This window comes from Bufo gargarizans, chromosome 7 (genome assembly GCF_014858855.1).
Source record: "Bufo gargarizans isolate SCDJY-AF-19 chromosome 7, ASM1485885v1, whole genome shotgun sequence".
Lineage (NCBI taxonomy): Eukaryota > Metazoa > Chordata > Amphibia > Anura > Bufonidae > Bufo > Bufo gargarizans.
This window is the reverse complement of record NC_058086.1, coordinates 130224743-130241797: the sequence shown is the minus strand read 5'-3', so window position 1 is coordinate 130241797 and position 17055 is coordinate 130224743.

The window sequence follows — 17055 nt, the reverse complement described above, 5'->3', positions numbered from 1 at the left end:
TGGGTGAGGCCAGACTAAATAGAGGAGTTGGAATGACCACTTAAACTACACCTGAGACCAGAGGTGTGGTCATTCCCAGCAACAACACAGAACCAAATGAAACCAGAGAGGCTGTCAGATCACATCAGGTGCAGCTAGTCTCTTAGATCTTCTGACCCCTATCTCAGAAGAAACCGCGACACCTTGCCTGGTTTCCTCCAAATATGATGCTTAGAATTGAGGCCAAAAGTTCAGTCTTAGTTTCATCAAACCAAAAACTCTTGTTTCTCACAGTCTGAAAAAGAAAAGGGTGGTCCCTAGAGGGAGATAGTGTACGAGCACTCTCCCGAGGTATACTGCTCTGTAACAAAGAATGTATAGAACGAGTGAGGGGCAGTAACGTTTTAAAATTGAAGAGTTTATTTGAACTGTTTTAAGAATAAGCCCCTACCAAACAAACAAGACAAACGACAATTAACAGTGTGGGATCCACATTAGTGAATCACCGTTGTACGAATCCGCTGGTAATATTGCAGTACCGCGGGACCGAACAACAAAGCAGCACCATATGCAGTCTTTTGGTGGGGTACCGCAGACTAATAAAGATGCCAGAGGCAAATAAAAGGGTGGATCTTACCGGTGGTGCCAGTTGGGACCTTATAGTCCAAAATCCTGGAGGATGAGGGGCTTCTCGAGTCCGAAAAACACGTCCTCTTTTTGATTTCACCTGGTGCCAGGGGCTGCAGGGAGAAACTATCCCTGTTTTTGCCCTACTTGGCCTGTAAATCCCTAGGTGCCTCCTAACACGGGGTCCTTTCCCCGCAAGGGGTGGCCTCGTCCGGAACCTAACCCTAATAAGTGAACCCTAATTGGCCCTATAGGGACAGCGTAAATTGGCCCCAAGGGTGATGATGGCTAGTAGGGTAGAAAGATATCTAAATTCTGATAGATTTATTCTGCGTCCCTACGCGTTTCATCTAACAGAGAATAAATCAGAACTACAAAAAAATGTGCCTCCACTTCATAGAGATAGAACGAAGACCCCCCGACCCATCAGGAGACAGGGGTCATGGGTGGAGGATTAGGTCTATACCCTTGTCCTATTGTGATAAATAATGGGAAAGGGTCAGCCAAAAAGAATTGCGCAGACCTGACTAGACCAGTGTGGTCCCAAATCAGTCCGGATACCTGTGGTGTAATAGCAAAACAAAATCCATTCAGATATTGAACCCACCAGAAACAGATGTATTTATAGCATAAAAACAGGGAGGTGTACTCCTCCCTGTTTTTATGCTATAAATACATCTGTTTCTGGTGGGTTCAATATCTGAATGGATTTTGTTTTGCTATTACACCACAGGTATCCGGACTGATTTGGGACCACACTGGTCTAGTCAGGTCTGCGCAATTCTTTTTGGCTGACCCTTTCCCATTATTTATCACAATAGGACAAGGGTATAGACCTAATCCTCCACCCATGACCCCTGTCCCCTGATGAGTCGGGGGGTCTTCGTTCTATCTGTATGAAGTGGAGGCACATTTTTTTGTAGTTCTGATTTATTCTCTGTTAGATGAAACGCGTAGGGACGCAGAATAAATCTATCAGAATTTAGATATCTTTCTACCCTACTAGCCATCATCACCCTTGGGGCCAATTTACGCTGTCCCTATAGGGCCAATTAGGGTTCACTTATTAGGGTTAGGTTCCGGACGAGGCCACCCCTTGCGGGGAAAGGACCCCGTGTTAGGAGGCACCTAGGGATTTACAGGCCAAGTAGGGCAAAAACAGGGATAGTTTCTCCCTGCAGCCCCTGGCACCAGGTGAAATCAAAAAGAGGACGTGTTTTTCGGACTCGAGAAGCCCCTCATCCTCCAGGATTTTGGACTATAAGGTCCCAACTGGCACCACCGGTAAGATCCACCCTTTTATTTGCCTCTGGCATCTTTATTAGTCTGCGGTACCCCACCAAAAGACTGCATATGGTGCTGCTTTGTTGTTCGGTCCCGCGGTACTGCAATATTACCAGCGGATTCGTACAACGGTGATTCACTAATGTGGATCCCACACTGTTAATTGTCGTTTGTCTTGTTTGTTTGGTAGGGGCTTTTTCTCACAGTCTGGCAGTCTTTTAGGTTATTCTTTGCAAAAGTTCATGTGTCTTTTACTGAGGAGAGACTTATTTCTGGCCACTCTGCCATAAAGTCCAGATTGGTGGAATGCTGCAGTGATGGTTGACCTTCTGGAAGTTTCTCCAATATGCAAAGGTTCTTTGAGCTCAGCCAGAGTGACCATCGTCCCCCCCCCCCCCCCCCCTGATTAGTTAGTTTGGTGGGATGGCCGGCTGTAGGAAAAGACCTGGTTGTACCAAACTTCTATTTAAGAATTATGGAGGCCCACTGTGCTCTGGGAACTTTAAGTGGATCAGAATATGTTTTACCCATCTCCAGAACTGTGCCCCTACACAATTATGTCTTTATGCTCTATAGGCTCACCATGGCTTGGTTTTTGCTTTGTATTGTCAGGTGTGAGATCTTATATAGAAAGGGGCATATCTTTCCAAATGACGTCCAATCAGCTGAACTTACCACAGGTGTAGAAATATCTCTCAAAGATGAGCAAGAGAAATGGGAGATCCCCATAGCTAAATTTCAAGTATAGTATAGGGTTTGAATCTTAATGCTTATGTTCATGCAAAATTTTTGTTTTGGCTCTTAAATTGCCAGTGTCTGCATCTGCATCTTCACCAGCCAATGGCCTGCACAATTAGTTTCCTTAGCTTGCTAAGTTTCTGCTAGGTGTTCTGTATCCTGTTTACTGACCTCTGCCTATTTTCTGCACTCTGACCCTCCGCTGCCTGATCTGACCTCCACATTAATCCTACACTCACGGCCCTGACCTTGGACAGTTTTTCTGTAATTGTACATATTCCACCAGCCCTGATCTCGGCCTGTCCCTGACTAAGATTTTGCCTGAACACTCGGTTCCCTGCATTGGTGCCGCTAAACCCCATGGTTCTGCTGCTAACCACACAGAAACAATTCTGTACCCATGAAACTGGCTGACCTGTTGCATCTGTGCTTCGCAGCTAAAGGCACAGACTCTTCTTTCTCTGCAACCGCCATGTCCTCTCCACTTTGATGACTTTTCATTGCCTGGACCTGTTAATCAAAGTGGAGCTGGTGCAGCAGTTGTAGAGAAAGCAGAGCCTTTAGGTGTAAATGCAACTCCCCAGTTGCTCCTAGAGGCTGATTTTCATAGATTACAACATCATTTTTCTCAACAATCCAGACACCTACGAACATGGAACCAACAAAGATGCCTTCAGCTGCCAAATGCACATGCAACAGGTCAGCCACTTTCATAAGTACAAATCTGCTGACAGATGCCCTTAAAAAAGGTTCCTTTGCTGGATGGTGAACCTCTGTCCAGTCTCAAATAGAGAAGACTGAAACAGGGTTTCCTTAATAATTACCTCCAATCAGCACCTCCATAGCATGATACTGGAGCCAAAATGCTTCACTGTGGGCTGCTAGGGTATGTGCACTATATAATGGGTCAGCATCTTGTAAATAAAAATATTGCCTTTATACAAAGATATAGGATAGCTAGGCATAACCTTAGTGCCTTCCAATGCCTCAGGCTAATGATAAATTTGGTGCATGACTAGACACTTTTATCTAACTTCATACAAATTATTAGTTGGCTTAGTTTGCAGCAGACAGTTACAGCAGCATTGTGGTGTAATTTTGGAATGCCATGCACCTTTCCTACTAATCCATGCAGCTCTCTGGTAAGCCACACCCCCTTGGTGAGCAGAGGGTTTCTCTAAAACTCGATTAGCCAAATTATGCCAAAATTGCACCAAACTACTCCAATTTGCACCAAATTGCATACAATTTTGGTGCTGTTTATGTCAATATCTTGATGCACTCATGTTAGTAAATGTAAGCCCTTTTATTGAAACATGCTTGGATATAGTGATACTTGTAGCCAGTCTTAATGAGAGCTGGCAGTATCCTGTGGCTCCATAGATGGGAGGTCAGTATAGTGGGGGCACTTCAGTGGTATAGCTAGTGCAGTTACTGGGTGTTGTGAGCTCCAGCTGATATTAATGACAGGGTGGCAGTATCAGTGAACAGTATGGGGGACAATGCTGCGTCATGATGCTGTGTCACCCACGCGAGCTTAGACTGGTATATAGAGTAGGCTGACGTGTCAGGAAAGCATATGGCACAGCACTTTAAGCAACAATTCTTCTTTCCAGCCACCTTACAAGCCTTAGTTTAACTAAAGGCCTATATACACATTATTCCACTGTTGGTGGAAACCATCATTTTCAACACATGTATGAGATGATGATCAGGCTCTTTGAATATCATTGAGAAAAAAAAGAGACAATGCAGCAGCACCCTGCAAACCAGATAAAGTACAATAATGCCATAGTCACAACAAATATTATAGTGCTAATGCTACGCTTATTTATAAAGTGAGATGCTTGGCAAATGCATTTTGTATAAAACCATCTGAGCCCATCTGCCGAATGTCAAGGCGATCTCTGTAAGACGGGTCCTAACACTAAATACTACCTGTTATGTGCCATAATGGCCGCCATAAAATTCTGAAAGTGTTGCATCCACATGCATGCTCCGCCTTTTACCATTTTTGCTGCCATCATGGCCTCCATTACTTACAAGGGATGCAGGTACCAACATGCATGCCGAGCCCACTCCGTACCTTTCCTTGTGCCAGACAGCTACCAATATATGTAGTGAGAGCAGGCAACAGCTTTATACTGAAACTAATTAAAATTAGCCTACAGGGCAGACAGGCTAATCAGGAGTGCACGACTCGCTGGAGTGCCACATCTCCAGCATTGTAAATCTGCTAAGAAAAGGGGGGTTAGTCAGCATATCCCAATACGCAAGTGCACACTGCTATGGCTGAAAACATCAAGAAAAAAAGACAATACAGCAGCACCCTGCATACCAGATAAAGTACAATAATGCCATAGTCACAAAAAATATTGTAGTGCTAATGCTATGCTTACTGATAAAGTGATATGGTTGGCAAATGCACTTTGTACAAAACCATCTGAGCCCGTCTGCCGAACGTCAAGGCGATCTCTGTAAGACGGGTACTAACACTAAATACTACCTGTTATGCGCTATAATGGACAGTATGGGGGACAATGATGCGTCATGATGCTGTGTCACCCACGTGAGCTTAGACTGGTATATAGAGTAGGCTGATGTGTCAGGGAAGCACATGACACAGCACTTAAAGCAACAATTCTTCTTTCCAACCACCTTACAAGCCCTAGTTTAACTAAAGGCCCCCATACTCATTATTCCACTGTTGGTGGAAGCAGTCATTTTTAACAAATGTATGAGATGATGATCAGGCTCTTTGAATATCATTGCCTGAACTTTTGGATCTCTCTGGAGATAAACCTCCCCCCAAAGGTGCCTGGCAGCAGTTTTTGCCTCAAAAACACATGTTCTGCTGTGCATGCATGTGTATGGGGGAGTTGGGAGAGATTGCTGTTGGCTGAACGGTCAGCCAACAGCTATTGAAGGTGTTTGAGCAGCTTTTAAGGTTTTTTTTATATTCTCTAAAACGCCGGTTTTAATAAATATGTTTCTTTGTGTAATTTTAATAGACTCTAATACTAGTGCATTGGAGTCTATGAGAAAAGCAATCAAATGATTGCTCGTTATAGTTCCCTAGGGGAAGTATAAAAAAAAGTGTAAAAAAATAATAATAATAATTTACAAATTTAAATCACCCCCCTTTCCCCAAAATTAAAAGTACATAAACAATTAAAAAATAAACATCATTAATATTGTTGCATTCAAAAACACCCATACTATTAAACTATAAAAATATTTATCCTATACTGCAAATGACGAAATAGGAAAAAAGGAAAAATGGCTAATTTTTTGGTAGCTTCAGCTCCCACAAAAAAATGTAATAAAAAGCGATCAAAAAGTCATACACACCCCAAAATGGTATCGATGAAAACAGGTCCCGAAACGCGTTTGAGGAAATTGGGGGTGAATTTTGCTTGCAAGCTAAAGATAAAGAACTTTTGGATTGTTTCTCAACTTTATAAGTATAAAGTACATGGATGCATTAATGTGAATAGCCATATACAGGTATTCCATTCAACTCAGCGCACCGCTTCTTGATATTCGAATCACGTGTAAGAGAAAATCCCAGTGTCACTGCTGACGTCAGGACTACGCTGAAGTGCTCCATTGAATCGAACCCACGAGCACTATCCTTCTCAACGTGAGACGCCGAGAAAGCCCGCACACAGATACAGACAACATACAGATTCAACGGGACTGCAGAGGAAAAATTTCTTGAGAGGTAAGCGCTGGGGAAAATACCAAAGAACACGCGGGACGCCGCACTGAGGTATACCGGCTTGAGATCCTCTTACCCTCATTTGCAGGTCCTACATTAACTATTTGCTACTGAGGCGTTATATGGCGAATTGAATCAAATCTTTATAAGCGCTGATACTGGTAGACACTTACCAACCACTATCACCCCAATCATACTTGCATATTTTGCCTGAATTTGGATACATTTTTATATTCATTCTGTGCTGTCACAATCATAATCCCACCTCTATTTTTAGGCAGGAGCTTGCGACCCTACTGAATAAAGCCTTTGAGGACAGATTAATTAGCAAAAATGAATTGGAATATCTGCTTCCTAAATCTACGGTTGTAGCAACGTTCTACAGTCTGCCCAAACTGCACAAAACTGGACCGGTGCTGAAAGGCAGACCCATCGTCTCGGGCATAGGCAGTCTCACTGCTAATGTGAGCACGTATGTGGACAGAATTTTGTGTCCCTTTGTTGCCTCATTGCCGTCCTATGCCCGTGACACGATGGACGTACTACAACGTTTGGAGGGCATTCAGTTGGAGGAGGGTGTTCTTCTCACTAGTCTGGATGTCGAGGCCTTGTACAGCTCTATACCCCATGAATCTGGGTGTAGAGATGTCGAGGCCTTCATCCAACAGAGAGGTGAACATTGTCGCCGACACAATACATTTCTGATACAACTGCTGGATTTTGTTCTCACCCGCAACGTCTTTCTTTTTGACCAACACATTTACCACCAGCTCAGGGGCGTCGCTATGGGCAGTCCCTGTGCCCCGACGTTTGCTAACTTATACCTGGGCTGGTGGGAGAAGGAGGTTGTGTTTGGTGATGCCATGGAGCAGTACACATCAAACGTGCAACTGTGGATCAGGTACATCGATGATGTGCTGATACTGTGGAAAGGGACACGAGAGCATTTTATGGCATTTGTGGCAGCACTAAATGTGAACCAGATGGGTCTGTTTTTCACGTTCGAGGTACAAGAACAACATATTGCATTCTTGGACCTAATGATTACCATTGGCACTGACAGGAAGATCACTACGAACCTATTCAGGAAGAAAACATCGACCAATAATCTCCTGCATTGGGAAAGTGGTCATCCACTGGCCCTCAAAAAAGGTATCCCGAAAGGTCAGTACCTGAGGGCCAGGAGGAACTGTTCAGAGCTGGGGGACTTTAGAGCCGTCGCTTCTGACCTAAGAGTCCGATTTACGAATCGGGGGTACCCACAATATACTCTAAAGAATGCGTTCCATCACTCTATGAGTACAGACCGTACACGGCTCTTAGTTCCAAAACCTAGAAATTGTGATGACCCTACACCCAGAATTGTCGCAACTTTTGATAAAGCCCATAAAAACGTCCGCGACATTTTACAGAACCATTGGTCCATATTGCAATCAGACCCAGATATTGGCGAGCTTGTTCCGGATTATCCTTCAATCACGTATAGACGCAGCTCTAACTTACGTGACCGCCTGGTACACAGCCTATATACACAACCGCAGCCTGAGACCTGGTTGAAAAATACTCTAAAAGGTAATTTCCCTTGCGGTTCATGTATTATCTGCAAGCATATCTTGAAAGGCGGATTTTTTACCAGCAATACAACGGGAAAAAGATACAAAATACGCTCATTTATTAGATTACGTCTATAGGTATTGTGTATCTGATCAGTTGCCGTTGTGGGTCACAATACGTTGGCAAAACTAAACGTGAAATGAGACGCAGATTTGGAGAACATATGTCTGATATCCGGAATAAACGTGACACATCAGTGGCACGTCATGTATGTGAGATGCATGACGGTAACCCTGATGTGTTGAAAATACAGGGAATTGATCAAGTGAAAACATCTGTTCGTGGAGGTGATATTGATATACCCCTCTTACGCAAAGAAGCAATGTGGACCTATAAGTTGCAGACGGTTCAACCACAGGGGCTTAATGAGGCCATATCATTTGCCAGCTTTATTTGATGTATCAGCCACACTATAATCTGGGAGGATGTGCTGTATCCCAGTTTTTGAGTTGCATGTTTGCTGTTGCTGTACTGCTCCATGGCATTATTCATCTATTACTTTTTCCATTCTTCAGTGCACTTATGCATGTGCATGCTTGTATATTATAACGCACACCATTTGGATATGGTTGATTTGTTTTGTTTTGATTTTGAAGTTAGTAACAAGGCTATAGTTCAGTGACCGCTATGCTTTGTGGGTCTCGATTGCTGGAAACGTCTCTGAATCATCGGACAATATATGGGCCGCAATTGTATTTCCCCTAATAAATTGCGCGAGTGCGCTATACTTGCCGAGAGGGGTAAGCATCAGAACTGCTTCCTCCGGTCAGAGGACGGAACTAATCAGTCCGCCCCCTAGCTCTGATTGGTTCAGGAATCGGCACACCCCTCCCGATAGGCGGGGCTTCGTATGACGTCGGCGTGTGTCTGGCCGCACGCGGCCATTACAACGCCGTAGCCATAACACGCTACAGTGTGGCAATCTCGTCCTGATAAAGGCATACTAGCTCCTGAAGATACGTGACAGTTACATGTCGCGTTGAAACGCGTAGAGCTGCTGCTATCTGTTTGAGCACGGCTCTCTAGGCAGGGTGCACTTGATGCAATAATTGACCCTGAAGCCTTAGAGTGTGTATGTGATGCATGAATGGAGCCAAAATATACTGGCCATGAGTGAATGTGTTTAGCCTAGATATACTGGCTTCAGGTGCAGGGTTGTAACGTATATACTGGCCGCAGCAGCACACAAAGACTGATCGGGTCACTGTACTACATGGTAATGTGAACATGTCCCTTGAGACCTTGTCTATGTAGAGACAGTGCGATCAAGTGTGCGTAGTATCATGCGACCTATGATCTAAGTGGCGCAACCGCACCTGTATATAAACACATCTTATAGTACTATAAGGATACTAGCGTCCATTTACAGTGAGTCCGTGCTCTAAATTTGGACTTGCATATTAGCAACTACCAGCTAGCAAGTATTTTTTAGTCCAGTCTCCCATCTGTACAGAGGATTTATTTATGACCGTCCACATGTGCCGTTGTGAAACTGGTGCCTGATGGTCACAGTTTGTGACATATAGTCTTTTGCCCCCTTTTAAACGGACTACAATAAAAGGTTGTTTTGTTCATTTTTAAACGTTCATCAGGCTGTGAATTTATTAGTAACAAGGAATGTCTACCTACTTATCTGTCTTAGTGTGAAATAGCTGTCACAATCATACCAGATTATTAATTTGAACTGGAACTTGTTTTATCCCTTTTCTTGAATTGGAACATTCATTAACTCCGTTGCTGCTATATAGAAATCCTGATGCTATGAGTTACAAGCATATCTATCTATTTATTTATGTTTGCTCCTGGATTTATAACTATTACTATTGCTTAACTCACATATGCTGCTATTTTTATATTTATTTTAAATCACATTTTATCACTGCTATCGGCCAGTTTAATTTTAGACATCTGTCCTGATTTTAGATATTAAATATGTGCTCCATATGTAAGTGTTGCCTGCTATTATTTATTTATTTATATTTACAAATTTAGATTGGGTGAGTCTTTTAGCAGTTGCCACCTATCCATTAGTACTCTTGGTTGAGCAACCCAATAATTCCTTTGCTTTAATAATAAAGCACCTGTTTTACTTTTCCCAACAAAAAAGTGAAGTACGGATGTAGCAGGATTAACACACCTGCTTTATGAGACATGTTATCTAAATAAATTCAACTAAATGCGTTAAGCAATTGCTTTTCAATGGCTTTTGTTTCAAGATAACGCGATCAGTTAGGAAATTTGAGTTAAGAGTGTGTGTGTTACCCCTACTACATTTGTAAATTAGGTGAAGCGAAGTGTGACTTTTTTTCCCCACTTGAAAAGTACAGTGTGTGTACATGAGGAATAACACCATTTCCACTTTAAAAATCAACTACAGAAGTTATTCAACAAAGTTACGCACGACTTTGTGAATAAACAACTTTGGCTCATCGGAGCCCATACATTCTAATACTGTACGGAGACAGATTTCCGTACAGTATTATTCCAAAGTTTTGAACGAAGCAACTTCGAATGAAGCATCTGAACCTTGCTTCGCTCAACACTAGTGCCAAAGCTAAGTATATTTGCCTTTCAGGGTTCTTGTAAAGCTGGATAACTTGCAGAATGTAAGGGTAACATTATATGGACAGTGTGCAATGTGTAGTGATGAGCGGGAGGTGCCATATTCGATTTCGCAATATTTTGTGAATATTCTATTGAATATTCGTCTTATATTTGTCAAAATCGAATATACGTCATTATTATATTTATCGCGATTAATATGCGATTTAATTATTCGCGTATTGCGAGTTTAACTGTATAAGGCAACTTTCCTAGAATTAACGAAGATAACGAATATAGCGCTATATTCTCTACACTACGTGCAGAATTATTAGGCAAATGAGTATTTTGACCACATCATCCTCTTTATGCATGTTGTCTTACTCCAAGCTGTATAGGCTCGAAAGCCTACTACCAATTAAGCATATTAGGTGATGTGCATCTCTGTAATGAGAAGGGGTGTGGTCTAATGACATCAACACCCTATATCAGGTGTGCATAATTATTAGGCAACTTCCTTTCCTTTGGCAAAATGGGTCAAAAGAAAGACTTGACAGGCTCAGAAAAGTCAAAAATAGTGAGATATCTTGCAGAGGGATGCAGCACTCTTAAAATTGCAAAGCTTCTGAAGCGTGATCATCGAACAATCAAGCGTTTCATTCAAAATAGTCAACAGGGTCGCAAGAAGCGTGTGGAAAAACCAAGGCGCAAAATAACTGCCCATGAACTGAGAAAAGTCAAGCGTGCAGCTGCCAAGATGCCACTTGCCACCAGTTTGGCCATATTTCAGAGCTGCAACATCACTGGAGTGCCCAAAAGCACAAGGTGTGCAATACTCAGAGACATGGCCAAGGTAAGAAAGGCTGAAAGACGACCACCACTGAACAAGACACACAAGCTGAAACATCAAGACTGGGCCAAGAAATATCTCAAGACTGATTTTTCTAAGGTTTTATGGACTGATGAAATGAGAGCGAGTCTTGATGGGCCAGATGGCTGGATTGGTAAAGGGCAGAGAGCTCCAGTCCGACTCAGACGCCAGCAAGGTGGAGGTGGAGTACTGGTTTGGGCTGGTATCATCAAAGATGAGCTTGTGGGGCCTTTTTGGGTTGAGGATGGAGTCAAGCTCAACTCCCAGTCCTACTGCCAGTTTCTGGAAGACACCTTCTTCAAGCAGTGGTACAGGAAGAAGTCTGCAAGGTAAGAAAAACATGATTTTTATGCAGGACAATGCTCCATCACACGCGTCCAAGTACTCCACAACGTGGCTGGCAAGAAAGGGTATAAAAGAAGAAAATCTAATGACATGGCCTCCTTGTTCACCTGATCTGAACCCCATTGAGAACCTGTGGTCCATCATCAAATGTGAGATTTACAAGGAGGGAAAACAGTACACCTCTCTGAACAGTGTCTGGGAGGCTGTGGCTGCTGCTGCACGCAATGTTGATGGTGAACAGATCAAAACACTGACAGAATCCATGGATGGCAGGCTTTTGAGTGTCCTTGCAAAGAAAGGTGGCTATATTGGTCACTGATTTGTTTTTGTTTTGTTTTTGAATGTCAGAAATGTATATTTGTGAATGTTGAGATGTTATATTGGTTTCACTGGTAAAAATAAATAATTGAAATGGGTATATATTTGTTTTTTGTTAAGTTGCCTAATAATTATGTACAGTAATAGTCACCTGCACACACAGATATCCCCCTAAAATAGCTAAAACTAGAAACAAACTAAAAACTACTTCCAAAAATATTCAGCTTTGATATTAATGAGTTTTTTGGGTTCATTGAGAACATGGTTGTTGTTCAATAATAAAATTAATCCTCAAAAATACAACTTGCCTAATAATTCTGCACTCCCTGTATATTCGTTAATTCTAGCAAGCCAATAGAAAAGTTGCCTATGGACAGCTCTAAGTTGGATTCGCAATGCGAGAATATTACTTTGCCTATTTTTTGCAATAAATAGAATACTGAGTCATTATTCTATTTATTGCAACTAATAGGCAAAGTAATATTCTCGCATTGCGAATCCAACTTAGAGCTGTCTACAGGCAACTTTCCTATTGGCTTCCTATATTCGTTAATTCTAGCAAGCCAACCATTAGGAACGTTGCCTATACACAGAACTAAGTTGGATGCTAAATGTGTAATTTCACTCGCATTGCGCATCCAACTTTAAGCGTGGTCTAGATGACCGTGATTCTCACATCCGACAGTACATTCTAGCATGGAGGCGTTGCCATGGGCACTGACTGGAGCGGGCAAGGAGCATGGAGTCCCCCGGACAGGTAATAAGAACAGCTTTTTTTTTTTTTTTTTTTTTTAAATTTGATTGTCTTTATTAATTAATATATCAAAACATTACAGAAGAAAAGAATACAGTTCCCCCCCCCCAAACCCCCCCCTCCCCCCCCTACCTGTGGTGCGTCAAAATAGAACCCCTATAAATAAAACAGTTTGACCTCAACTAATCAATCCTCCAACCACCCCATATCTTAATCCACTGATCCTCAACTTCCCTCTGTTTGTACATCATTTTCTCATAATTTTTTACCTTATCAATTAAATTTATCCATGTATTTATATCTGGAGTGAATCTAGCAAACCAGGTCCGACTGACCAAAACTCTAGCCAACATCAATATTCTGCTCAGGAAGATCTTTTGATACTTGTGATTATTTAGTTTGGAAAGATCATTAAGCACAAATACTTGTGGTTCAAAAGGGATTCGAACTTTTAGTTTATACATAATACAATTATTAATACTATTCCAGTAGTTTATAAGTTCTGGACAAGTCCATATCATATGAAGAAAGTCCGCTCATACAGTGTCGCATTTAGGGCAGTTAGACGTGTCTCTTAACCCACATTTATTCATCCATAGGGGAGTAATATATAATCTATGGCAAATATAAAATTGTATTAGAACATGGTTGAAGTTCTGGGATAGTGAGACTAAGTTCCCAAAAATATTCTCCCACCCTTCTATTTGTAAATTCGGACAATCCACCTCCCACGCTTTTTGTCCTGGTGACTGTGTATCGCTAAACCGTGCCTTAAAGGGGTTGTCCGGGTTCAGAGCTGAACCCGGACATACCCTTATTTTCACCCCGGCAGCCCTCCTGAGCCTGGCATCGGAGCATCTCATGCTCCGATGCGCTACCGTGCCCTGCGCTAGATCGCGCAGGGCACAGGCTCTTGTGTTTACAATAACACACTGCCGGGCGGTAACTTCCGCCCAGCAGTGTGTTCGGTGACGTCACCGGCTCTGAGGGGCGGGCTTTAGCTCTGCCCTAGCCGTTTTACTGGCTAGGGCAGAGCCAAATCCCGCCCATCAGTGCCGGTGACGTCACCGGGGTTCCTGTCAGCCCCATAGAGAGCCCGGTACGTCACCGGAACTCAGAAAAATGCCTTTGCCCTGCGCGATTTAGCGCAGGGCAAAGGAGAGCATCGGAGCATGAACTGCTCCGATGCTCATGTCAGGGGGGCTGCCGGGGTGAAAATGGAGGGATGTCCAGGTTCAGCTCTGAACCTGGACAACCCCTTTAAGTAATAACTTATATATATTTGAAATTTTTATTCTAGACAGTCTACCCCCTACCCAATCATTCAAAAAAGATGAATTATCTATATCCAACACCCGTTTATCATCCAAACTGGATAGTACTGAGCGCAATTGAAAATACCTAAACCATGAAAGGTTTCTTATATTATGTGTCATCTCTATAAATGGTTTAATTTCTCTATCTTTAACTACCTGTGAGATATATAGAATTTTATTCTTCTGCCAAAATGTGTCAGCTGCAATCTCATCTAGCCTTTGTAAATACAAATTATGCCAGAGGGGCGTAAATGTGAGTGAACCCTTAACCTTCAACCATGTCCTACTTGTAGCCCACACTTTCAGGAGTAATTTTATAGTCTCTCTGTAGACTCGCTCATATCTCTTCAATAAACCAGATTCCAACAAGGTAAAAACATTATTGTGGGCATGGCTAGTTACCAACTTCCCCAGCAATGCACTGTTCTCTGATTCATAGCACATCAATAACTGGGCTGCAATAAAGTACCCTTTAAAGTAAGGGAGATTTAGACCCCCACACTCCACTGATTTGTACAAATATTCCAGCTTTATTCGAACTCGCTTTCTTCCCCATATTAAATCATTAATTATTCTTTCCATGAGTTTAAAATATTTATCTTGTATCCAGATAGGTGTATGCCTGAGCACGTAAAGAAATTGTGGTAGTATCACCATTTTAACTAGTGAAACTCGGTCAGCTCTAGATAGGGGAAGTCTCAGCCAGATCCCTATTTTAGCTCTAGTCTTTACCATTATGGGGATCAAATTAAGTTGTACAAAATTTTCAACCCGAGGCGATATAGTCAAACCCAAGTATTGGAAAGTGTCAACAATGTCTAACTGTGTCACAAGAACCTCTTTCTGTGGCAGGGGGTCTATTGGCATCAAACTGGTCTTGGCCCAGTTTATAAGAAGACCAGACACCTCACCAAATGCTTTAACCATTTGAATAATCCTAGGAAGAGTAATTTCCGTATGGTCTATGAAAAACAAAACATCATCCGCATATAAGGAGATACGGTCTTGTACTCCTAACGTACCAAATCCTTTAACCTGATCATCCTGCCTGATGGCCATCGCAAGGGGTTCGATATAGATATCGAATAACAAGGGGGATAGTGGACAGCCCTGCCGTGTGCCTCTATTTAAGTCAATACTACTACTCAGGATTCCATTAAGACTCAATTTTGCCCTTGGAGATCTATACAGTAGCTTAAGAGTACGTATAAATGTCATGGAACCATGAACCAGACGTACAACAAGAGATAAGTGGAAATAAGAAGGCTTTATTGAAAATCAAGCTGTAAGGCAAAAGTCCAAACGGATGGCTAAACCGAAGCAGGGTCTTGCGAAGCCAGAGGTCAGGAACCAGAAGGGTAGTCAGACGAAGCCTGGATCAGGAACCAGCAGGGTAGTCAGACGAAGCCTGGATCAGGAACCAGCAGGAGCAGCAGTCTTAGAAGCATGTGAACACAGGAGGACCAAGCAAAGAACTGAAGCCACAGACCTCCTATATATATGAGCAGGGCATCCAGCTCCTCCCAGTGGGAAGGAGAAGCCGCAGGGTGGGAGGCTACAAGAAACCCAGAAACCAAGATGGCCGCCAGCACATGTCAAACGAAGGAGACAGCAAGAAGGTAAGACCATGACAGTACCTCCCCCTCAAGGGCCCCTCCTCCGCGGAGTAAAGAACGGTTTCTGAGGGAAGCGTGCGTGGAAGGCTCGGAGCAAGGCAGGAGCATGGACATCTGCGGAGGGAACCCAGGAACGCTCCTCTGGACCATAACCACGCCAATGGACCAAAAACTGCACCCGACCGCGGACCAGGCGTGAGTCCAGGATATTGCTCACCTCATACTCCTCACGATTGCCCACTTGGACCGGACGAGGCCGAGGAACCGAGGAAGTGAAACGATTACACACCAGTGGCTTCAACAGGGAGACATGAAACACGTTGGAGATCCGCATGCCAGGAGGAAGCGCAAGGGCATAGGCTACCGGGTTTACCCTGCGAAGCACTCGGAAGGGACCAACAAAGCGAGGCGCCAGCTTGGGAGTGGGCACTCAAAGGTTGAGGTTGCGGGTGGACAACCATACGCGGTCTCCGACCTGGTAGGAAGGAGCGGGCGCTCGTCTGCGATCAGCCTGGAGTCTCTGGCGCTGCGCAGAGACCTCAAGGGACCTCTGGATCTGTACCCAAGAAGCACGTAGGACGGAAAGGTGATCCTCCACAGCCGGAATATCCTGGGGAGAGAATACCTCCGGTAACACGGCAGGTTGGAACCCATAATTGGCCATGAAGGGAGACGTCCCAGAGGAAGAGTTCACCGCCGTGTTCCTGGCAAACTCAGCCCAAGGCAGGAGGTCAACCCAATTGTCTTGGTGATCGGAGACATAGCAACGAAGGAATTGCTCCAAGGCCTGATTGGATCGTTCTGCGGCCCCATTGGACTGAGGGTGGTAGGCCGAGGAGAAAGAGAGATGAATCCCCAACTGGGAGCAAAAGGCGCGCCAGAACCTGGACACAAACTGACTCCCCCGATCCGACACAATCTCCTTGGGCAAACCGTGCAACCGGAAGACCTCCCTGGCAAAAATCGTGGCCAACTCTTGTGCAGAGGGTAACTTCTTGAGAGGAACACAGTGGCACATTTTGGAAAACCGATCCACAATCATGAGAATGACCGTATGGCCTCGGGATGCAGGGAGGTCCACAATGAAATCCATCCCCAGGTGTGACCATGGACGCTCCCCGGTGGCTATGGGTTGCAAAAGGCCCAACGGACGGTGCCGAGGGGACTTACTCTGGGCACAAACGGAGCATGCCGCTACATATGCGGCGATGTCGGAACGTAGAGAAGGCCACCAGAACAGACGTGAAACAGCCCAGGACAGCTGATTCTTTCCAGGATGCCCCGCGGCCTTGGAGTTATGGTAGGTTCGCAACAACCGAGTGCGCAACTCC